Below are 23,035 nucleotides of genomic sequence, written 5' to 3'. Positions count from 1 at the left end.
CAGGGAGCAGTCTAAGTGCCTTTGCATACGTTAACTCATGAGCAGTCTAAGTGCCTTTGCATATATTAACTCATTACAATTCCACATCAGCCCTATTAGATGGGTAGATATATTATTATTCTATTAAATAGACAAGGAATTGAGGCTTAACGGGTAAGTAATTTGACCAAGACCACACAGCTACAGGACTCCAACCTCTCTCGAGCCTGCACTTCTATTGAATCTGGCTCTTTTATATTTTCCATCACCTTTTCCTGTGACTTCCTGCCCCTCCGTCTGGTAGCCTTAATGCTTTCTATTCTTGCCTAATCTTCAAGGGACTAGGAATCTGCATTGCTGATTTAGTTTAAATCAGAAGGGAAGCAAAGTAAACAAATATACAAAATGTGCGCTGTGTGGGAATTGAGATCATAGGAGGGCTTTATTTTCTGCTTCAGGGAGAGGCCCCATGTTAGCAGCCCCAGCCTGCATCTCAGGCTGATTGTGGAGTCTTTTGCTTTTCATTTTCATGTCTTACTCCCTGTACCCTCGCCCCTTCCCCGCCTTTGGTGGTCTCCAGAGAACTTCGTGTCCCCTCAGCTTCTCACTCCTACATCCTGCCTACGTAAAGAAGCTCTTGCTTCATTCTGGGAGGTTACGTGGGCTCTCGCCTACACACCGAGAGAAACAGTGTCAAACACTCACAGAGAGACGGGCAGACACAAACGGACCCACACGGGCACCTCCCAAGACAAAACCCATACTTGATGGGTCCACGCGGCCATGGAAACACCTGCGGCCCCAGAAACACTCAGGTACTCGCGACACACACAGTACAGTCACGCTTAAGGGCACCAGGATTCCGGATTTGCGCATACGCACGGTCCCCTTGGATGCTCGTGCTCATAGACACAACACCGTACACCCCCCAGACCCACGAAACTCCCCACGGCTCAGCCCCAGCCCACCCGGGCCGCCCTTCCCTCGAGGCGGCCTCCCGTCTCTCATCCTCTGGCTTCTCCTCCTCCTTCGCCTAAAGATGTACAAAACACTCCTCGGAAGCAACCCCGGCGCTCGGCTCCTCCCTCCCCGCCCCCAGGCCGCCGCTCCCCCATTCATTTTCGGCCGTCGATGGCTAAGTCCCTCCCCCGGCGTAGCCCGGCCTCCGCCGCTCCCCGCCCGGAGACCGCGGCGCACTTGGACTTCCCTCTCCATTCGCCAGCCGCCTCGCTCCCGGTCCCCACGGCTGCAAACTGATCTGGCGCGGGGGGAGGAGGAGAGCGCAGGCGAGCGAACCCGCGAGAGAGGGAGAGAGCGAGAGAGCGAGCGAGCGAGCAAGAGCGAGAGCGAGACAGCCGGGAGGCAGAGGGAGTAGTGACCGCCTTCCGGAGCCGGGATTCATGCCTGTCCTCGGGACCAGCGAAGGGGACTTTACGGCTGAGTATGAGCCAGGCTGCTAGGAGCCAGGTACCCCCACGCCTGCAGTCCCCGCGCCGTGCCCGGAATGCGAGCTGGACGCAGGGCTTTCCCAAGTTCCCACCGAGCCGAATAAAAAGCGTCCGCCCGCAGCTCTCCGCCAAAGACGGACATTGACTCCAGGTAAGGCGGCGCCGGGTGCAGCGCCCAGCAGCCCCGCTGCCCTTGGACCCGGCCCCGGACCGCATTAGGGGCGCCCCCGCGCTGCCCTGCCCCTCCCCCTCCGGGCACCCTTGTCCGCTCTTCACCTGGCCGCCCCGCCGCCTCCAAGTCTTCTCCGGTTCTAGGGAGGGGGTTCCTGTGCCTGGGCTCAAAGGGTTAATTGCGGGTTTGAGTGAGTGGCGTGTGTGTCCCCGCGCGCTCCCGACGTGTGCACCATGGTGGGAACTTGATGTGGTGCTAGTGTGTGTTTGCGTGTGCGGCGTCGTTTGCGTTTGATGCGTGTGTGTGGTGTGTGTGTGTGTCCGTGTGTGTAAGGGAGGGGTGAAGAGAGAGAGGTCCTATAACCTACTTACGGCGCGATGTGTGTGTGCATGTTTGTACGTATGTGTTTGTGTGTGTGCGCTCGTGTGTCTTTTTAATTAGGTCTTTCCAGCTTACACGGAATGGGACCCTTACTATAGGATCACGTAGTCATCGGGAAACCCGCTGTGGACTTCCTCTTGGGGCTCTGGGCTTGGGGTTTGGGGAGGATTATGGGGCTGTAGATGGCACCTTCTTTAGCCCAATGTTGGTACGTTTGAAGGAAAATTCCTCCAAACCGTGGAATCCTGCTACCCTGGGACCCACCGCTTAATATGAAAGAGACATGGCCAACCCCCGAGGCAAATGAGACGCTGTCACTTTAAATTCCACACTGGACAGACTCCAGGATTCTGATGGGAATTTGGAGACACTGGATAGTGGGTGACAGAGAAAGGGGGAAGTCAGCCGTGGCCTCCTTATCTGGGGCTTGGCAAGTCTGGGATAGGGATTTACCCTGCATCCGCGTTTGCAATCAACACAGCCCTTCTGGCTTCTGGTGCTTTTGGGGAGGATCTGGGCAAGTTTGCATGGATCCCCCCTCAAGGGAAAGGAGAAAGCGTCCTCGGGGACTTGCTCATCCATCACAGTTGCAAAGGGTCTCAGAGGAAATTTCATTTAGGGGCAGCTCTGGATGATATGGAAGGAGATGGATGGGGCACTTTCTAAGACAGATTCGTCTTTCTTTCCCCATTTCAGGCGGGGAAGCCCCCAGAGAGTCTCTTCCTAAATATGCCTCTCCATGGCTCCACTGGAGTTAGGAGGATATTGGGAGAAGGCAGAGAAGTGGGAGAGAGAGAAAGAGAGAGAGAGTGTTTCATTACTGAGGGAGATCTACAATTTGAAAAGGGGCTCTGAGTGGGGAACCTATGACAGAATGTGGCAGTAATTGACTTAAACTGCTGTCGGTTTGCACCTCGCATCTCTCACTTGGCTCTGAAATACTGCCAAGGGCAGGGGGGCCATGGAAGAATCTCAGCCAGGAAGGCAGTTTGGGTCAAGGCCCTCTTTCTTCTTTCCTCTACCTCCTGGAAGGCTCTTTAGGTAGGTCTCTTGGCCACCCTGGCTTGGTACTGTTGGGCTTGGGCTCTGGGGCCAGCCATTGATTTGATTCCCAGCTGCCTCTTAAAGGCTTGCCCTACTCAGCAAAAATGCTGAGTTTTACTGCTGTTAGCATGGCTTCCAGACTCGGCAGCTGTTACTTTCTCAAGGTAAGCGGCAGCCGTTCTACTCTCAGCCAGGGAGGCTAGGAGAAGACAAGAGCTGTGACGCTGGGACATAGCCTCTTGTCTAGCTCAGCTCGGAGGGGCCGCTGACAAGGCCTCTTAGGGAAAAAAAGTAGAAATATACTTGGCCTAAAAAATGTACACATGTATATTCTAGGAAGAAATATATATGTATATATAATACACACGCGCGTGCGTGCGTGCACACACACACATATATGTATATATTCATATTCTGGGGAGAGATAAAAGCAAACATGTATTTGTAGGAACCTGCCCTGACGGGTGGGTTCTACCTGCAGGCACTTGCAGACATACCATTCTCTGTCCAGAGGCTGATACCTCAGGCTGAAGCCTTCACACAGCCACAGAGAATCTCCTTCAGGATGTCAGAGCAGACCTCCCTGGATTGTCTTGGGTAGGGGGTACTAGAGCCAAGGAGGAGACTCCTTTTTGGGAACTGCCTCATTTTCTCTCTTTCCTGATTCATAGATGATTGAAGTTGGAAGGAATATTAAAGAGCAGAAAGGCAGGACTGTGTGGCCTAAAGAGGGGATGAGAATTCTCCAATATTCAGTAGTGAGTGAGTGGCATGCCTAGGACTAGAATCTAGGCTTATCAGCTAGAGCAATACCTTTCCACTCCTCCCACACTGCCTGGGACTGTATATTGCTCCCACCCCCATCTTGCCATCCTGCCACCACGACCCCTACCAAGACAATCGCTTGTCTTCCCTCATGAAACTTCACATTTTCAGAGATGCATTTCAAGGTTTTTCTATCTGGAAACATGACCCTGAAAAGAAAAGGTCCAATGCCTCAATCACTGTTCCCAAAACACACAAACACACACAGACACACACACACACACACACGGGGTGGGGTGGGGAGAATTGAGAGAGACAGAGAGACAGAGAGAAAACATAGATTCCTTCTCCAGTGTCTTTAGAGAATTACCCACAAGCAAGGACCCAGTACTGAGTATGACTGGTAGGCAGAACCCAGCAAAGTGTCTGGTCTGTATCTGAGATTTTTATTAAGGAATGCACTGGTTTCCAGAGAGCAAAATGTACACCCATCCACCAGTGCAAATACTTCAGGCAAATTAATTTCTTTATATTAATTAGAATCTCACCCCTAGACATTTATACATGTTACAGGCACAGGAACATCTGCAAGCATACATGAATAGGTGTGCTTATACACACATGTGCACACAAAGATCCAGAAACCTTTCCTACTTGCTACATTTCCAAAAAAGAGAACCTCCACACGAAATTGTGTTCTCCCATATAAAGCATCTCCCATGTGACAACTAGGACTCATAAACTCCAGGAAGGAGAAATGTAAAGCCCTGTGAAAGAGAGACCTGGAGAAGTCAGAATCGAGTTCACTCAAAAGTGTGCTCTTAGACTTCTAGATGCCTGTTTCCGGGTGCAGGCAAGTACTGAAAAACATGGGGGTTTTAGGCCCATCTGCAATAGAGCCTTTTCCATGCAGGATTTTCCGGGGCTAGATGGCACTTTAGCTCCCAGAAGGGGGAGCTGTGACTCCATTTCAACCAAGGAGAAACAGCTCAGAGATTCCAAATCAGCTCTTGGGCCCCCGTTGAGTTTAGACGACCCAGCTCAGGCTGCAATGAGTATCTTTGCCGCTGGTACAGGCAAGGACTGTAAAAACACCCTCCCCTGATCAGTTAAAATTCAACATCTCTTTCTTAGTGCTGGCAAGAGTTTATGTTCTGGATCATAAGTCCTCCATTTTTCTGAAAAGGTCTTTGCCCAGAGGCCCTTCAGTTGTGCAAGGAGACATTTTTTGATTAGCAGCCTCTCTGTTTTTCCCTCCCAATTCCTTGCAGGAAATCACCAGTACATACTTGAACAGGCCATTAAGGTTAGACATACCCTACCCTTCTTTTCCTGCTTTTCCCTTGCTGAAATACAAAGCTTAACAAATTGGCTGCTGAACTACTGGTAACCATGTTAAAGACAAGATGGAGGTCATGTGAAGAAGACAGGTCCTTAAATGTCATTCTTAAATAATTTTTCCAGTTGTGCTCCCTTCTGCAAAGATTATCTTTATTATTCTTTCCACTAGCTCCCACATTCAGCCACGACTTTTATCAAAATTCCACCCATATTTCAACATGTAGCTCAAATGACCCTTCCAAGAAGTCTTCTCAAGATCTTATTTTGGAATTAATCTCTTTATCACCTGATTTTTCTGTACCATTTTATCTGAAACTCTATTTTAGTTTGTGTCGCTGTTTGCCCTGCTCTATATTGCCCTGGGTATAGGTCTGTCTTACCCTCTTCAGTATGGTCTCAGGAGCAGGGACTGACACAGAGTAGTTGCTTTATAAATGTTTGCCCTTGCATTTCATGTTGCATCTCAATGGCAACTGTCATCTCTCTGTCTGTCTGTCACACTTTCTAGCTAACAATTGCTTCATATTCATTTAAAGCAATGACGTTATGGCATTTTTGCCTATACCAAGAATATGGGGATTCCAATGATAATACAGACAGATGAAAATTAGACCCTACTTGGAAGTGAACATTGACTTCCTGTGTTCCAGGGTCTTTAGTTTTGCTCTCTCATGTAGTCTTTCTTTCCACCCAGTGGGTCAGATACAGCCCCTTTTACAGAAGAGGAAAGTGAAGCCCAGGCTGGTTAGACTCCTTGACCAAGATCACACAACCATCACAGCCAGAATTTGAATCTGTCTTCCTTCTTACGTCATCTCTGCTCTTTTCACAGTACCACTGAGTTAATGGTAACTGTTATGAATGGCTGGCAACATCGGGTTGTTCAATAGATGCTAGAAATAGCTGGGACTTATTATGAACTCTTTGAAATTGATGGTATGAAGGTGTCTTGAGTCACTGGATCAAAGAAAACCTCTGAAGGTTTCTCAGTAACCAAACTTTTCTCCATTTTCAGGAATGATGAGTTCTTTTTGTAATGCCAATAATACATGACCAAAACGTCAGTTTTATTACTTTTAGTGACAGCAAGTTCATTACCACACAAACCAGCCTATGCCATATTTGAAGAGCTTTGTTGGAATATTTTCTTACTTTGCCCCTAAATCATCCTTCTATCCATATGTCTCTGAAATCGCACAAGTGTAATTCTCTTCCAGTTATCAGTTCTTTGAATATTATGAAAGCAAAATTATTTCACATCAATTTTCTCTCTGAATGGAGGGGGTTGTCTTCACAGCCCTGTCTTCTGTAGCATCTGCTTGAAGGCCTTTTGGCACCCTGAATACTGTCCTAGGGAAATTGTCTAGTTTACCTCACTTTTAGGGCTTAGATACCACCAAAAAACGGGGAAGGATGAGCTGAAATTGAGTGAGGATTTATTCAACAAATATTTGTTGGGTGCCTACTGTTTGCCAAACATTGCTGTAGACGAGAACTGTCAAATGGAACTATCTGTGATGATGGACATGTTTTTTGTGCTGTCCAATATGGTAGCCACTAACCATGTATGATTGCTGAACACTTGAAATGTGGCCAGTGTTGCTGATGAACTGAATATTTAATTTTATTTAACTTACATTAATTTTTATTTTAATTTATATAGCTGTATGTGGCTCGTGGCTACTGTATTTGAATAGCATAGGTCTGGGCTTTAGAAATGTAGCATGAACATGGCGATGGCCTTGTTTTCATTAAGCTCACAATCTAGAGGAGAGAGATGAATAATCAATGAGTAAACAAATAGATAAGCAAAATAATTTTATATAATATTAAATGTCACACCACTAGTTGTGGTAATGTGCTAGAAAGGAATGTGGATGGTATAATTTTAGATTGAGTAGCTAGGAGAAGCCTTCTCTGAGAAAGTGATATTGGAACTGAGGCATAAATGAGAAGGAATCAGCCATGTAATTTTGTGGGGAAAGAGCATTAGAGGCAGAGAGAAGAATAAAATGGAGTTGGCCGGGCTTGGTGGCTCATGCCTGTAATCCCAGCACTTTAGTAGGCTGAGGTGGGAGGATCGCTTGAACCCAGGTGTTTTAGACCAGCCTGGGAAACAGCAAGACCCCATTTCTACAATCATCATCATCATCATAATCATTGTGGTGCCTGTAGTCCCAGCTGTTCAGTAGGCTGAGGTTGAAGAATCACTTGAGCCTGAGAGGTTGAGGCTGCAGTGATCTGTGATTGCACTACTATACTACAGCTGGGCAGCAGAGTAAGACCCTGTTTCAAAAAACCAAACCAAACCAAACAAACCATGGAGTCACTTCACTGGGACAAGCTTAGGAAGTCTAAGAGAGGGACTACCTGCCAGTGTGGCTGAAGCTTTCAAATTGGGAAAATGACATAAAAGGGAATTAGGAAGGTAGGCAGGGGCCGATCACAATGGCCTGTACAGGAGAGTGAGAAGTTTTGACATCTTTTCCTTGACATCTCTCGTTGGAAGTTTGAGGACTAAGGAGAGTTTGAGAATTGACAGATCATTGTCAAGTACTCTTGATGGGTTTTTATTAAGTCCATGTTTAATCAGTAATTTCAACAAGTTTTCTTATTTTAATTTCTAGTCCTACTCTGAATGCCATACACTGGAGATACAATAGTCTAAAGGGAGGAGAAACAAGAGTAGGGGAAATGGATAGAAAAGGAAAAAGAGAATGAATACGTGGGGATAAAGTAATTTAAATGAAGTCTTGTGAAAAAGAATGAAAACTGGAAGTTTTCAGTTTGGATCAGCAAATATTTATTGCATATCTTGTCTTGGAAAGGCTTTGGATAAAGTGACTTGGGGGGTATGGTGATGAATCTTGCTAGGTGCTGGCAATCTAATAGTACCGATCTGCAAATCTATAAATAATTGTCATTCATGATAGATTGATAATTGTCACTTCAGAAGTTCTGTGGGAATTTTGGGTAAGGGGAAGTCTAAAGGAAGACACATCAGTAGTGATACTGGTGAGGAGGACGTCGACAGTGAACTGTAAGGTCTCAGAGATCACAGGCTGTATCTTTTTCTTTTATGTCTCCATTAATTCAGAATGTTATACAAAAAGAGCACAGGGACTCAGGGTACCTAATTCCAGCCCTGGCTTCTATCACTATATATGTAGACCTCCTTAAGAACCTATCTTTATCTCTCCAGGCTTGCCTTCTCTAAATTGAGAAGGGCCCAGCTGTGGCTTGCTTCACTGAAGGTATATTGCCTGGCTCTAGGAAAATGTTGCAGTCAGGCGCGGTGGCTCACGCATGTAATCCCAGCACTTTGTGAGGGCGAGGCAGGCGGATCATGAGGTCAGGAGTTCCATACCAGCCTGACCAACATAGTGAAACCCTGTCTCTACTAAAAATACAAAAATAGCTGGGCATGGTGGCGTGCGCTTGTAATCCCAGCTACTCAGGAAGCTGAGGCAGGAGAATCGCTTGAACCCGGGAGGTAGAGGTTGCAGTGAGCTGAGATCGCACCACTGCATTCCAGCCTGGGCGACAGAGAGAGACTCCATTTCAAAAAAAAAAAAAAAAAAGCAAGCAAAAACTGTAACTGGGCATAATAGTGCACACCTGTAGTTCCAGCTACCTGGGAGGCTGAGGTGGGAGGGTCACTTGAGCCTGGGAGGTAGAAGCTGCCATAAGCCAACATCGCACCACTGCACTCCAGCCTGGGTGACAGAGTGAGTCTCTGTCTGAAAAAAAAAAAAAGAAGAAGAATATGTTGCATGACAAAGTTCTTGTAAAAGAGAGGGACACTCACGGTAGCTGTGCTTCCTCATAAGATTTAGATGTCTTCTAAAAAATAAGCAGATTTAAAAGAGGTCGTACCTTACAGCACAGACGTGTTTTGAGACAGTGTGGCTGAGTGGTGGTGAGATAGTGATTCTGTGCTGTGGCAACTCCTGATACCAAAGTGATTAAGTGTTAACATGAAACCCACTGTCCTCATGGAACACAGCAGCCCAGAAAGACTGCCTAGAGATCCATAGACAGTCTTTGCTACTGAGGGGGCAAAGAAGACAATTAAGGAGATAATGAGGCTGAGAAAAAGTGAAATTAATTTTTTTTTCATATGAGGGTGAAGGGGATCTTTGTCTCCTGAGGGAACTATCTTTTGGAGAATGCAAGTGGCCTTAAGGAGAATAGACTGAATAAGACTGGGTATGAGAAAGTTAAGAGTCATAAATTACCCGCGCTTCCTGCTATCCCCACAAAGGAATGGAGAGCCTGGCAAGGACACAAAATATATCATTCTGAACAAATTTTGTTCTCCGTTTGCAGGGGTTTTCTCACAGGGTGCAGAGCTGTATACAAGGAAGTTGGGGCCATCTTGGGATAGCTAGAAGACTGTATTCCCCCAAGGGTGGGAGGTAGATTGATAAGGCAATTAACGAAAGCAACATGCAACCATTTTTGTGTAAACTGCAAAGGTCAGAGCAGCAGGGCTCTGAGTAAATGGCCTATGTGAACAGCTAGAACCCTATGTAAGGGTTAACCCAGTACTGGCCCTGGGAGATTTCTAAGATATAATTTATCTAGCCTTGCAAAGGTCCTGCAAATGAGTCAGTGGGAACCTCTGTGAGAAATAATGGATCTTGGGGATAATGGAGAACAGCCGCGTTACAGATTACAAGCTGATTCAGATGGAGGAAAGGCAGACATCCAGGATATGATTGCTTTTTGGGGAAAAAGTGGTGAATTCTCAAGTCTCCATTCTAAGATTTAGCAATCCTCAAAAGTAGATGAAACTCTAGTAGGCTGTGGAATTCCTAGAGTCCCCAGGAACTCCAAGATAAACCTAGAAGAGCAAACAGAGAACTGTGAAAGAGACAACTGCCTTCCGTGAGTACGTTTCCCTTCACATGGTAGTAGATAAGCCAGATTTCTTATGGAATTTGTTGGGTTCTCAGTTTACAGGCACATGATAAAGGAAGGACCTACAGGAAGTGTTGGCTGGGATGATAAAAACATCTGCACAAGCATAGGGGCCATTAAAAAAGAAAATCAGCACTTTGGTATGTTTAGGAAAGATTGAAAATTAGATTACCTGGCAAGGGTTGGTAATATGGTTTTGCTGCTGGGACACATTTTGGAGATATAGTTCTTTTAGGTGAAGTGGTCCACATCAAATGCCATTGCCAGAGTTAGCGAAGGCTGGGGAGGACTGAGAGGGGTTATAAAGAATTTTATTCTGAATGTATATTGATAGGACAACAACATTGAAAGCCCAGTGAAGGCTTGCAAATGATTCCTGAAAATATTACCAAGTCAGCTCCAGTTTTTGCTTACCTCTCTCTCTTCCCTGACAGTGGGAATGATACATGTAGGCAGAGCATGGACTGGAATTTGAGGGGGCTCTGGAAGGATCTTCATCCCTAACATTTAGAGATGGCTGAAGTGTCACTGCCCTAAAGCCGTTCTTGGAGTGAAAAAGTGGATGTGCCAAGCACATGACATATTCTTTGTGCTGCAATGGATACTTGATATAGATAGCCGACTAAATATTCTCAACAAGCTCATGCATGGGGAGTATTGTGCCCCATTCTAGAGATGATGAAACTGAGCTCAGAGCAGTAACGCCACTTGCCCAAGGCCATATGCTGAGTCAATTGTGTTTTCTCGTGGATTTGAATCTACTTCTTTCTGACTTGAAAGTACAGAGGTTGAAAGCCTGGGTCTGCTGGAGTTTGAATACCTGCTCTGCCACTTTCTAGCTATTTGATGTGGGGCAGATGACCTGATGTTTCTGTGCCAGTTTTCTCATCTGTAAAATGAGTACTATAATGATAGTAACTCCAGGTTGGGCATGCTGGCTCACACCTGTAATCCCAGCACTTTGGGAGGCTGAGGCAGGAAGATCACTTGAGGCCAGCTGTTTGAGACCAGCCTGAGCAATATTTAGCAAGACCCTGTCTCTACAAAAAAATTTAAAAAATAATTAGCCAGATGTGGTGGCATGTGCCTGTAGTCCTAGCTACTTCGGGGGTGCTGAGGCAGGAGGATTACTCGGACCAAGGAGTTCAAAGTTTCAGTGAGCTGTGATCATGCCACTGCAATTCAGGGTGGGTGACAAAGTGAGATTCTATCTCAAAAACAGCAGCAATAATAATAGTAACTTCGTAGAGGTGTGTGTGGATTTAGTTAGTTTATATGATAGGTGCCTCAGACAGTGCCTGGAAGATCATCAACACTATATAAACATTAACTGTTACTGCTTTTTATGATTTCCACACCATCTTATATTAGATTAGCCATTGCTCATACTCTCAGGTATGTGCTCAAACTGGAAATAACATATAGGAATAAAAGCATTATTAGGTTCAAGGCACTGCCTTGCAAATGAGCGCATTCAATTATTTCTACTAACCTCCCCACCATGTGGCAGTGGGATAACAGTGATTAGGCGAGAGAGAGAGAAAGTAGGATAAGGCATGGGAGAACGCAAAATGACAGAGGCAGATTTCCAATTTCTCTGTGTTATAACAGGCCAGAAATGAGATATAGATGTAAAGACCAGATATAGACATAGGATCATCTACCATAAAGGCAGAAAGTCATCTTCAACACAGTCCAGCTCAAATTCCAACCTCTCTCTCTCCTTTTTTTTTTCTTCTTGGAGATGGAGTCTCACTGTGTCACCCACGCTGGAGTGCAGTGACGCGATCTCAGCTCAGTGCAATCTCTGCCTCCCAGGTTTAAGTGATTCTTCTGCCTCAGCCTCCTGAGTAGCTGGGATTACAGGTGTACGCCACCACGCCTGACTAATTTTTTATATTTTAGTAGAGACAGGGTTGCACTGTGTTGCCCACGCTGGTCTAGAACTCCTGACCTCGTGATCTGTCTGCCTCAGCCTCCCAAAGTGCTAGGATTACAGGCGTGAGCCAACATGCCCAACCTCTCCTTTTTTTTTTTTAATACATATAAACTCTTTTTAAGATCAATCCATACCTGAGTTGGTTTTAGAACCCTCGCCTTGTGCAGCCCATCTTACTTTTGATTTGGTTTTCTAATATGTGAGACAGGGTATTCATCAGGTGCATAAGGGAAAGTAGATGATTGACAGCGTGATGGATGCTCTTGTGTGAACTGTATTTATCATCCTTCTTATGATTCCCCTCTTCGTCCTTATTCTCATTTATTTTATCAAGTGTTTGCATGTGGTCACATGTTATATCTCATTTAACCTTTACAGTAACACTCTGAAATTGTAATATACTCACCATTTTCCAGATGAGAACATTGTGGTCCGAGGTAAAAGGATTTGCCCCAAGATATACAATAGGTGAGAGCATCAGGTTCCAAGCCCAGTGTATGTTATCAGCGAGTGTATGTAATATTCTGTCTTTGAACTGCCATTCCTTTATCCACCAGCGGAAGGCATTGTCCAGCTTTTAGCAGCTTGGTGGTGTCCCAAAGACAAGGTTGAATATTGCTGCCTAATCTCTATTGTCTTGGACTAGGTTAGTCATTGCAAATCTTCTTCCACTCTGTCATGCAGACTCTGTCCTCAATCCTGATCCTGTACATGCCTAAATCAGAAAGGCATCCATCTTTCATGTTCCAGGAGATGTTATAAATGGTGCCACTGGAAGGAGCTTTCTTAAATCTCCTTAACAATCTGCATTTTACTTTCTCTCCTTTATCTGTCAGCATCAAGAATATCTTCCACTCTTCCAGTGCTTTCTGGCTGCCAACTTCATAGCCTCTTAAAATAGTAATTTAACTTCACAATGTCTCGGCAGGAAACCTTAGCTTAGCATGTTTATCTGCACCCTTAGTTCAAATGTTGCTGACACCAGGACCAGTAGTTATAGAATGAGCTACTTTCTAACTCTGGCCAAGAGCCAGGATCTTACTTTTCCTGGGAGTAGAACCACCAAAACCACCAGTGATAACAGTAACACTTTTTCAAGTCAGAAAATAGCAGGGTAGAGTTAGCCCAAATTGTGACAGCCAGATGTTGCAATCTCTCTGTCTCTCTCTGTTTCTTTCTCTCTGCTTCACTTACACACACACACACACACGTGCACGTGCATGCATGTATAAAGAAAGGAATATTGGGCCGGGCGCGGTGGCTCAAGCCTGTAATCCCAGCACTTTGGGAGGCCAAGACGGGCGGATCACGAGGTCAGGAGATCGAGACCATCCTGGCTAACACGGTGAAACCCCGTCTCTACTAAAAAATACAAAAATAAAAAAAAAAAAAACTAGCCAGGCAAGGTGGCGGGCGCCTGTAGTCCCGGCTACTCGGGAGGCTGAGGCAGGAGAATGGCGGGAACCCGGGAGGCGGAGCTTGCAGTGAGCTGAGATCCGGCCACAGCACTCCAGCCTGGGTGACAGAGCGAGACTCCGTCTCAAAAAAAAAAAAAAAGAAAAAAAAAAAAAAAAAGAAAGGAATATTGAACATGGTTGAGAACAGGTAGAAAGAAGAGCAGTTGATATACCAGAAAATGTCCAAAGCAGATTTCTCCTTCTCTAGTAGTAGAACATGAGCCCAGATATGCTATTAAGATCACCTACTATCAGAAGATAATCTTGGGGTGGGACTTCTGTCTAAAAGTGGAATGAGGAACACATGTGACCAATAAATGTATAAAATACAGGATATTTTGTTCTCTGGTAATCAAATAAATGAAAATAGCAATGCAATGCTATCATCAAAATGGCTTTTTAATTTAGTGGCAGCATCCAGTTTTGGCAACAATGTAAGGAAAAGAACACTGTCACACAGTATTGGTGGAAATCTATTATTAAGTATACCCTTTTATGAAATATGATTTTTCATTCTTTCATAAACAAATAAACTTTTTTTATTGTTGTTTGTTTTTTTGAGACAGAGCCTTGCTCTGTTGCCCAGGCTGGAGTGCAATGGTGTGATCTCAGTTTACTGCAATCTCCGCCTCCTGGGTTCAAGTGATTCTCCTGCCTCAGCCTCCCGAGTAGCTGGGATTACAGGCATGCACCACCATGCCCAGCTAATTTTTGTATTTTTAGTAGAGATGAGGTTTCACCATGCTGCCCAGGCTGGGTCTTGAACTCGTGACCTCAGGCAATCCACCCATCCCGGCCTCCCAAAGTGCTAGGATTACAGGCATGAGCCACCGTGTCCAGCTAAACAAACATTGTTTATTGAGCACTTATCCTTTGCCAGATGCTTTTTTATGAGCTATGAATACAGCAGGGAATCAAACTGACCAAGTTCTTACCATCATACAGCTGACATTTAATTGAGAAAGGAGATAATTTATAAATAAAGAAGTAAACATATAGTGTATCAGAGAGCGAAGTGTGATAGAGAAAAAGGAGGTAATGCATGTGGACCAGATGGCCTGGTGAGAGAGGACTTTCTGTTTTGTGATACCTATTTTTTAAAAAGGAAAGAAGGTACAAATGCTTCTGAGGGGAAAAAAAGTGTCCCCTTCTAAGAAGTCAGTTAATTAGATGTGTACAAGTCTGTGAGGAAGAAATGTTATCAGGATGTTTGGAGGAAAAAGGAAAACAAAACAAACAAAGCATAGAATGGAATCCTCTGTGGTCCTTAAGAATGATATTAGGAAAGCGCATTTGTACCTTAGAAGGTGGGATGAAGATAGGGTGTATCATTTTTAAACAGGGCTGATAACAACAGTACCTTCCTTCTAGTTATGCTGTTGAGAATGAATGTCGCATGTGCAAAGCACTTAGCAACATGCCTCACATTCAGTAAGTACTCAATAAATGGCACTTATGACATTTATCAACAGCAAGTTTTTTTTGTGAATTACCAGTTTAGAAAAGCATAAGATTCAAAATATCATATAGAGCATGATTATTTTATATGATGTATCCTAGTATTTGAATAGTCATCTTTGGGTGATGGGTTACAGTGAATTTCATTCTTTGATTCTTACCTGTATTTTCTAGTATTTCTTTAATGAATGTGTATTGCTTGTGTAATCAGCATTTTAATTAGTGGGATGTGGGGGATCAGTGAGCAATTTGTGGTAGGAACAGGAGCCAAAGCAGAGGAGAAAGCTTTAATTCTGTTTTCTCAATTTCTAAGTCATTCATCCACCCTAAATCAAATTTAAATAGACTAAGTTTTTTTCTCTGTTTTGCTCAACCTTTGCCTGAGCAATAATGCCAATAAAAACTAGAGATTTGTCAAGTGATTTATACTTACTTTTTTTCTCTGAGACAGGGTCTCACTCTGTTGCCCATGCTGGAGTGCAGTGACATGATCATAGTTCACTGTAGCCTTGGATTCCTGGGCTCAAGCAATCCTCCTGCTTCAGCCTCTTATGTAGCTGTGACTACAGGCACATGCCACCACACCTGGCAAGTTTTTATTTTTATATTTTTTAGAGATGGGGGTCTTGCTATGTTGCCCAGGCTGATCTTGAACAGCTGGCCTCAAGCGATCCTCCTGCCTTGATCTCCCAAAGTGCTGGGATTGCAGGTGTGAGCCACCATGCTTGGCCTGATGTATACATTCTCTAGACCCTCACATCTCCTAAGTTTTCTCACTTGCAAAATAAAGCCTGAGATTTGACAGCAGTTCTAAGAAAACCACTGAAGCCCACCACAAAAGCAGAGAGAGGTTGAGCAGGTGAGCCTGGATCTGAGATCATCCCCACTTTGCCGCCCACATCAGAGCAGCTCCACGTTTTCCACTTAGCTTCATTCCATTTTTGTGTAAGCTTTGAATAAGGGGTTCCCAGGCTTTAAAACATGACTTGAAATCATTGGTTTACACTTTAAACCATCTCTAAAAGTGGATTTATGAGTGACAGATTTTGTCCTATATTTTTCATTTAATTTTTACTAATATTCTGTATAGCATACTTTAGGAAACTCTACACTAGACAAAATGGTTTTTTCCATAAAAACAGAATATTAGGCACGTCAAAAAATGTATACAAGCAATTCCGATGATTCATATTGTTTCAGAAATGATGATGATATTTTTTAAAAATTACCAAAGAATAATAAGAAAGAAACTTTCCCAATGGTAAGAAGGGGTGTTTAATGTAAGTTTCACCTCTTTCTCTGTCCCTCATTCTCTCCCTAGTGGGTCAAGGGAGAGGGAGGTTAAAGATGACTTCATCCAAAATTGTTCCAGATCTGTTGAGGCCTGCTCTCTCTAAATAGTGCTTCCAGAAACAGCAGGGTCTCAATTATCTCACCGTGGGCTGTGAAATTCTAAAAAAAATAAAAAAGTTCTCAAAACAAAATTAAGTTTAATTTGCTTTAATTGAAAAATAAACACATGCCATGTACAGCACTCTCAATAGGAGGAGAAAGGGCTAGAAAATGAAATGAACAGTTGGGTATAGAAGACCCTCAATTATTGGATACTCTGAAATGGGAACTGGTGTTGATTGAGAAAATAAATTCAGAGTTAAATTCAGGGACAGAAAGTGTGGGCCTCCTTTCTAAGCAACAGTTTTCTTAATTTCTCATGATGATATTTTTATTATTATTAAGAAAACTATAGAGCAGATGTGGGATAAAGGAAGGAGCTCTAACATGAAACCACAGAGTTGGAGTTTTACTCTTTTTCTAACACTGGCGTTATGTGATCTTTGTTAAGTGTCATTTCTTAGCCTCAGGCTCCACATCTGTAAAATGGGGATAATAATGCATATATCACTGGATTCCTATGACAATTGGATAGTTAATATACATGAAAGCTCTAAAGTACTGTTAAGAGATGATGGAGAAGGATAAAGAGGAAAAGGAGGGAAAGGTGGAGGAAGGTTAGAGGGAGGCAATGAAAAATAAGAGGAAGAGGAAGAGCACCACAATGACTCAACCAACTCATTCAAGCTCAATATTTATTGAGAGTCGTCTATGTTCCAGGCCTTGTGCTAGATGCTGGGAATAAAAGGACAAGAAATAGCTGAAGCTTGCCTCAGTGGCGCCGAAATTCTACCAATAGATATTCTGAATCTTTAGGCCATAAAATGAAGTCATGGAGGAGATTGGAGCTACTGGAAGTTTTGAAACGCTTTGAGGCATGCTTTAAGACTCTTCTTTTCAGTGGCCATTCTTTGTTTGCATGCTGACTCTACCTTCCACATTCAAATACAGACACTCTGGCCCTTGACTTAGGCTCCTACTTTCTCGAAGAAAAGGGTCTGAAAACCTCATTTCTGTGAAGTTGATATTGATTTAGAATTGTAAGTTACAGTGTCAGAGTCTTATACTATTAGCATCTTTGAATCATAAGTTGTAGGATTTCATAATTTATCAAATGTTGGAATCAGAGAATGTTAGAACAATAAAAATTCAGAGTCAGAATAGACTCATGGAGTATAATATTTATGGAATATAAAAATTGAATCTGACCAGGCATGGTGGCTCACACCTGTGATCCCAGCACTTGGGGAAGCCAAGGCGGATGGATCACCTGAGGTCAGGAGTTCGAGACCAGCCTGGCCAACACAGTGAAACCCCATCTTTACTAAAAATACAAAAATTAGCTGGGTGTGGTGGTGCACATCTGTAATCCCAGCTACTCAGGAGGCTGAGGCAGGAAGTTGCAGTGAGCTGAGATCGCGCCACTGCACTCCAGCTTAGAAATCATAGAATCATGAAATGAAATGAGAGCTTTTTAAAAGATAACAGCATTTTGTGGTTATCTGGCCCACCATCTTTCCCAATTCAAAAAAAAATACATATATAGCACTAAAATATAAATATTCTTGATTATAATTATGTAGGAAAAATGTCTATGAAGGAAACATCATGCTTAATAAAAACTGTGTTAATCATACTGACCGAATGCACTGATAGAAAAGACGGATGGAGCTTCTGCACGTTATAAATGTTCTTGTTGGGATTTTTGTTGACTTTACTGTTACCTAAGATAAGCATTTATCTTGAGTAATAGAAAACTTGAAGCAGGCCGGGCATGGTGGCTCACACCTGTAATCCCAGAACTTTGGGACACTGAGGCAGAAGGATCACCTGAGGTCGGGAGTTCGACACCAGCCTGGCCAACATGGTGAAACCCCATCTTTACTAAAAATTAGCCAGGCATGGTGGTGGATGCCTGTAATCCCAGCTACTCAGGAGACTGAGGTTTGAACCCAGGAGGCGGAGGTTTCAGTGAGCCGAGATTGCGCCACTGCACTCCAGCCTAATTGATGAAGTGAGACTCCATCTCAAAAACAAAAAAAACAAAAAAAACAAAAAAAAAAAAACAGAGAGAGAAAAGCAAAGAAAATTTGAAGCAAAAGCAAAATAAGAATAATGACTTTTCTCATTGACTCTTATACTATAATTATTCACGTTGGCCCAACGTATTCATGCTGTCATGTCAGAAAATAAGCCCCTAAACATTGGTCTTTCCTAGGACTTTAAGCTTCAAGAGGGTACAAGTGATACGTGACTATCTGGTTTCTATGGGCTCTGTAGAAAAGTGCTTTGCATCATTAGATGCCTCAGGAGTTCAGTCCTATCTTTCCCTCAGCGCTTCCACTTGTATGCAGATAACGAACTATTGTTGATCTCCATCCTTGTGCTTCCTTTGAAGCATTGGCTTGTATTGCCAAGACTTTTGTTTTTTTTAAACCCGGCATCCATTTCATGTGTGGTAGTTGTTTGCTTCGCCTTCCGTGTTCTTCTACAGGACCTCAGATCCAATGGCATAACTTGATAGATACGGGAAGAACCTGGCTTAAAGAAGTGTTTAGAGTGTGTAGAGCTCTTTGTTTCGTGTCAGGCAACTCTGTGTGTGAATGTGTATGCAAGTGTGTGTGCTGCTCACATAAAATGTGAGCTTGGAAGTTTTTCACTTGCAAATGAGTTTGAATGTGTTACATGGATTTCTAAGTGCATTAATAAGTGGATAAACTTGTGTGGAAATAATATGTTTATGAATAGATGAGAACACATGGACACAGAGAGGGGAACATCACATACCTGGGCCTGTCGGGGGTTGCAGGCAAGAGAAGGGAGACAAATGCATTAGGACAAATACCTAATACATGCGGAGCTTAAAACATAGATGACGGGTTGATAGGTACACCAAACCACCATGGCATACGTATACCTATGTAATAAACCTGCACGTTCTGCACATGTATCCCAGAGCTTAAAGTAAAAAAAAAAAAAAAAGACATATAAATACATTTGTGGTTTTTGACATACATTTGTTGAACATCTACTGTGTTTCTGATAATGAAGCAGGTGCATTTTTATATATATTTGATTTCACAACCATGAAGCGGGTATTACAGTTTTTATTTTGAAGATATGTCAACTAACACTGTTAGAATTGAGCTGGCCAGGGCTGGTACTTGAAATGGAGTTTCTGTGTTTTGAATGTGCTGGTATGTGAGAGTAGGGATGTGTGTGTGCACATGTTCACGGACGTGCGAGTGTATGCGCAATCTTTTTTATGTGTATTTCTTAATACATGTGGAGAGATAGATATATCTTTATATTATATGAATGTGCATGTCATAAATATGTATGCACCAGCTGATCCCTGAGTCATCCAGCAAAGCAAACCCATGTGGCTGATCTTAGGGACCAGGGGAATGTGAGCTGTATGAGCTGCAGGAGAAAGCATCCAGGAGACAGAGGGCGGCAGCTTAGTATAAATTCATCCGTGTTACTGACGTGACTCTGTGTTTTCCAGGAATTATATACCATAAGTTATTAATCCTCCAGAGCTTGTTTTCCAAGTAAGTGCATCTAGACCCTTTCCAGACCCAATGAGTCAGATTTTCTTGGGTAGGGCTCTGACTTGAGTGTTTTGTTAGTTTCCCTGTTCTAAAAAGCATCTCAGACTAAGATCATCTGCTCTGGCTGCCTTCATCCAGAGCAGTTGTTCCCAAATGCTGTTGCGTGTCCCCACCACACGTTGGATGTTGATTGACAGGCAGGATTCCAGCCTTCAAAGTCCTGGAACCTTACTCACTAAGTCCATGGTCAGGATCCAAAATCATCTAAAAAGCACCCAACCATGTCCGTTTTGAGCGATCCTGAAACTGCAGTTTGTGAACTATGCATCTAGATCTTAAAGCAGACTTCAAAGATGGAAGAAGAGGGAGAAAAAGGAAGCAAATATCGGAGGGTGTTCATGATACAGAAGCTTAAGGAAGAGAAAGAAGTGAGGAACTGGGAGTAGAGTAATGCAAAGGAAGAGGAAAATAATTTTCTCAGTGTCACACAGGAACCGAGCTGGGATCTGAATCCAGGTTTTCCTGCCTACGTGTTTTCCCCTCTGCATTTCCCCTCCACAGATCCCTCTGCTGGGGGCTTTTCACTGACTACAACCCAAACTCACATAAATCTCAAGCAGTCTGACACCCAGCCAAGCACAAAAACATTCCACATTCACTGCACTGATGCTTGGAGGGGCTGAAATAGAACTTTGAAATTCTCCTTCACTTTTAATTAAAAAAAGATTTAGGCCAACCCTGGGTTCCCAGTTCTATTTAACTGAGACTGCTTTTAACCGTTGCTGTATTTTTATTGTTACAAGTGTGCCGCACCGATCCATCTTCCTTGTAATGCTTCTCGGTTTCTGCTCCATCTGCTGAAGAGAAAACATTTGCAGAAATCTCTCGGCTTCTCTCCAAGAGCTGAAACTTAAGTTGTAGCAAGGAATGCAGTGCAGGGAATGGGGCTGGCCATCGGTGAAGTCAGGAGACTGGTAAAATCTGTTTCCAGTATGTTTTTGATAATTGTTTCTTCACACTAACAGTTGTCTCATATAAGCAGCCAGTGCAATTGTGTTCCTCTGTGTGATCTAGGAGGACTCCAGGCACCACACATTTTGGTTTTTACACTCTCCCTTACAATGGAGCCAAGAATTTTGTTCTTATCGTTGCCTGTCACCTATCCTTAGCAAGTTCTTACATGGGGGTTTTTCTAATAAACTGTCCTTAGTTTCAATTCATAAGGACTATATTTTTGTGTGGGAGGGCCCTTGGAAGACTTGAGTTCAAGTCTTTTCTTTGCCATGTTTCAACCTGGCAAATAGCTCAAACTCTCTGAGCCTGGATTTCCTGCAAAAGCCCCAGGAGGTTGTGAGGATCAAATGGTTTAATTGAAGCACAAATGCTTTGCAAATTGTGAAATGCTACACTTACACCACACTTACCCTGCCAGAGCATTCACTTGTCAGTGATTTGATTTGTTTGCTTATTTATTTATTAATGGGTCATTTGCTAGATGAATGCTATGCACCAGGCCCGGCTTCACTGTGCGTGGTATCGAGATGAATGAGGCAAACTCCAAATCCTCCAAAAGTCCACACATATGACAGCATAGTAAGTGTTGAATTAGAGTCATAAATAGGCTGTTGTTTCCTCTTCCTGTGGGATCAGGAGATTCTTCAAAGAATGACCTTGAACTGAATATTAAAGAATAAAAGGTTCCCAAATCCAGAACAGAGACAAAGCCAAATGCTGACAAAAATAAGAAGCAACAGTAATTCTCACTGATTGCTAGTGGGGATGCAAAATGGTACAGCCACAGCTAGAAAACTAAACATACTCTTACCATAGAATCCAGCAATCAGGGTCCTTGACATTTACCAAAGATGTTGAAAACTGATGTCCACGCAAATACCTGCACACAGATGTTTATAGCAGCTTTATTCATAATTGCCAAAACTGGGAAGCAGCCAAAATGTCCTTCAGTAGGTGAACTGAAAATCTGTGATATCTAGACAAGGGGATATTATTCAGAGCTAAGAAGAAATGAGCTATCAAGCTGTGAGAAGACATGGAGGAAACTTAAATGCACATTACTAAGTGAAAGAAGTAAATATGTAAAGGATATGTACTGTATAATTCTAACATGCTAGAAAAGGCAAAACTATGGAGATACTGATAAGATCAGTGGTTATCAAGGGAGTATGGGGCAGGGGAGAAAAATAAATGGAATACAGAGGATTTTTAGGGTGGTGTATCTATTCTGTATAATACTATAATGGTGAATACATGTCATTATCCATTTGTCCAAACCCATAAAATGGACAACACCTGGGGTGACCCCTAATGTAAACTGTGGACTTTGGGTGATAATGATACATCAGTGTAGGTTCATGGATTGTAGTAAATGTACAGTTCTAATAGGGCATGTTGATAATGGGGGATGCTATGCATATGACTGCATAAATGTATATAGGATAGCTCTGTGTCTTATTTTGCTGTAAACCTAAAATTGTCCTTAAAAAATGTCTTAAAGAAAAAAATAAAAGGTTTATTAGGTCTGGGAATAGTGATAGGGTTGGGAGAGCATTATAGGCAGAAGGAACAGCTTGGGAAAAAGTGTCCATGGGGTTAAACAGATTGGGGCTTGCAGAACATATCTGCAGGGAATCTAGGAAGCAGAGGCAGAAATGTTGGGAAGGGGCTGGCCAGTGAGATGTGGGGAATAATGGGGTGAAGTAACAACAGATAATTGTTTACATTTAGAGGTGGGAGGAAGCCATTGATCAAGGTGAAATCAAAGAAGTAGCCCAACAACAATAATGATAGCTGCCTTTTACCAAACAGTACGTGCAGGACACGGTGTTCATGGTTTATATTCATCATTTCATTGAAAGCACAAAGAATGTAAGATCCTTTGAAAGAGGTATGATTTAACTGGTGTGGGAACTGAGGTTAAAAGGGTTTCTGTGACTTGCCCACGTAGATAGTGGGCCCTATAGCTTGAGCCAAAGACAAGCCTGTCTGCTTAAAGTCTCTGCTCTCAATCTCCTCATTGCCCACCAATTGGCATTTCAGGAATAACTGGATAGCTTGGGGAAGGAGCTAATAAAGGGAGAGGCTGTGCAAGTAGCAGATTGCTGTTATTCTTGAGGGTAAGAAAATCCCTTGGAACTGTAAAAACGAAGTCACTGCTGGTAGGT

At 43.3% G+C, this 23,035-nt stretch overlaps 1 protein-coding gene across 1 annotated transcript in view; it reads left to right on the top strand.

Moving 5' to 3' along the window:
• The first annotated feature begins 1,170 nt into the window (after positions 1-1,170).
• The window catches only part of LOC105487131 (BMP/retinoic acid inducible neural specific 1), a 200,496-nt gene continuing 178,631 nt past the window's right edge, over positions 1,171-23,035 (top strand). The window contains exon 1 of the mRNA XM_011750439.3: positions 1,171-1,578. The gene's annotated coding sequence lies outside the window, so the exon portion shown is untranslated. The remainder of the gene's footprint in view (positions 1,579-23,035) is intronic.

This window comes from Macaca nemestrina, chromosome 14 (assembly GCF_043159975.1).
Source record: "Macaca nemestrina isolate mMacNem1 chromosome 14, mMacNem.hap1, whole genome shotgun sequence".
Classification (NCBI taxonomy): Eukaryota; Metazoa; Chordata; class Mammalia; order Primates; family Cercopithecidae; genus Macaca; species Macaca nemestrina.
Note: the sequence above shows the minus strand (reverse complement) of the source record. Positions and strands in the feature narration are given on the sequence as shown.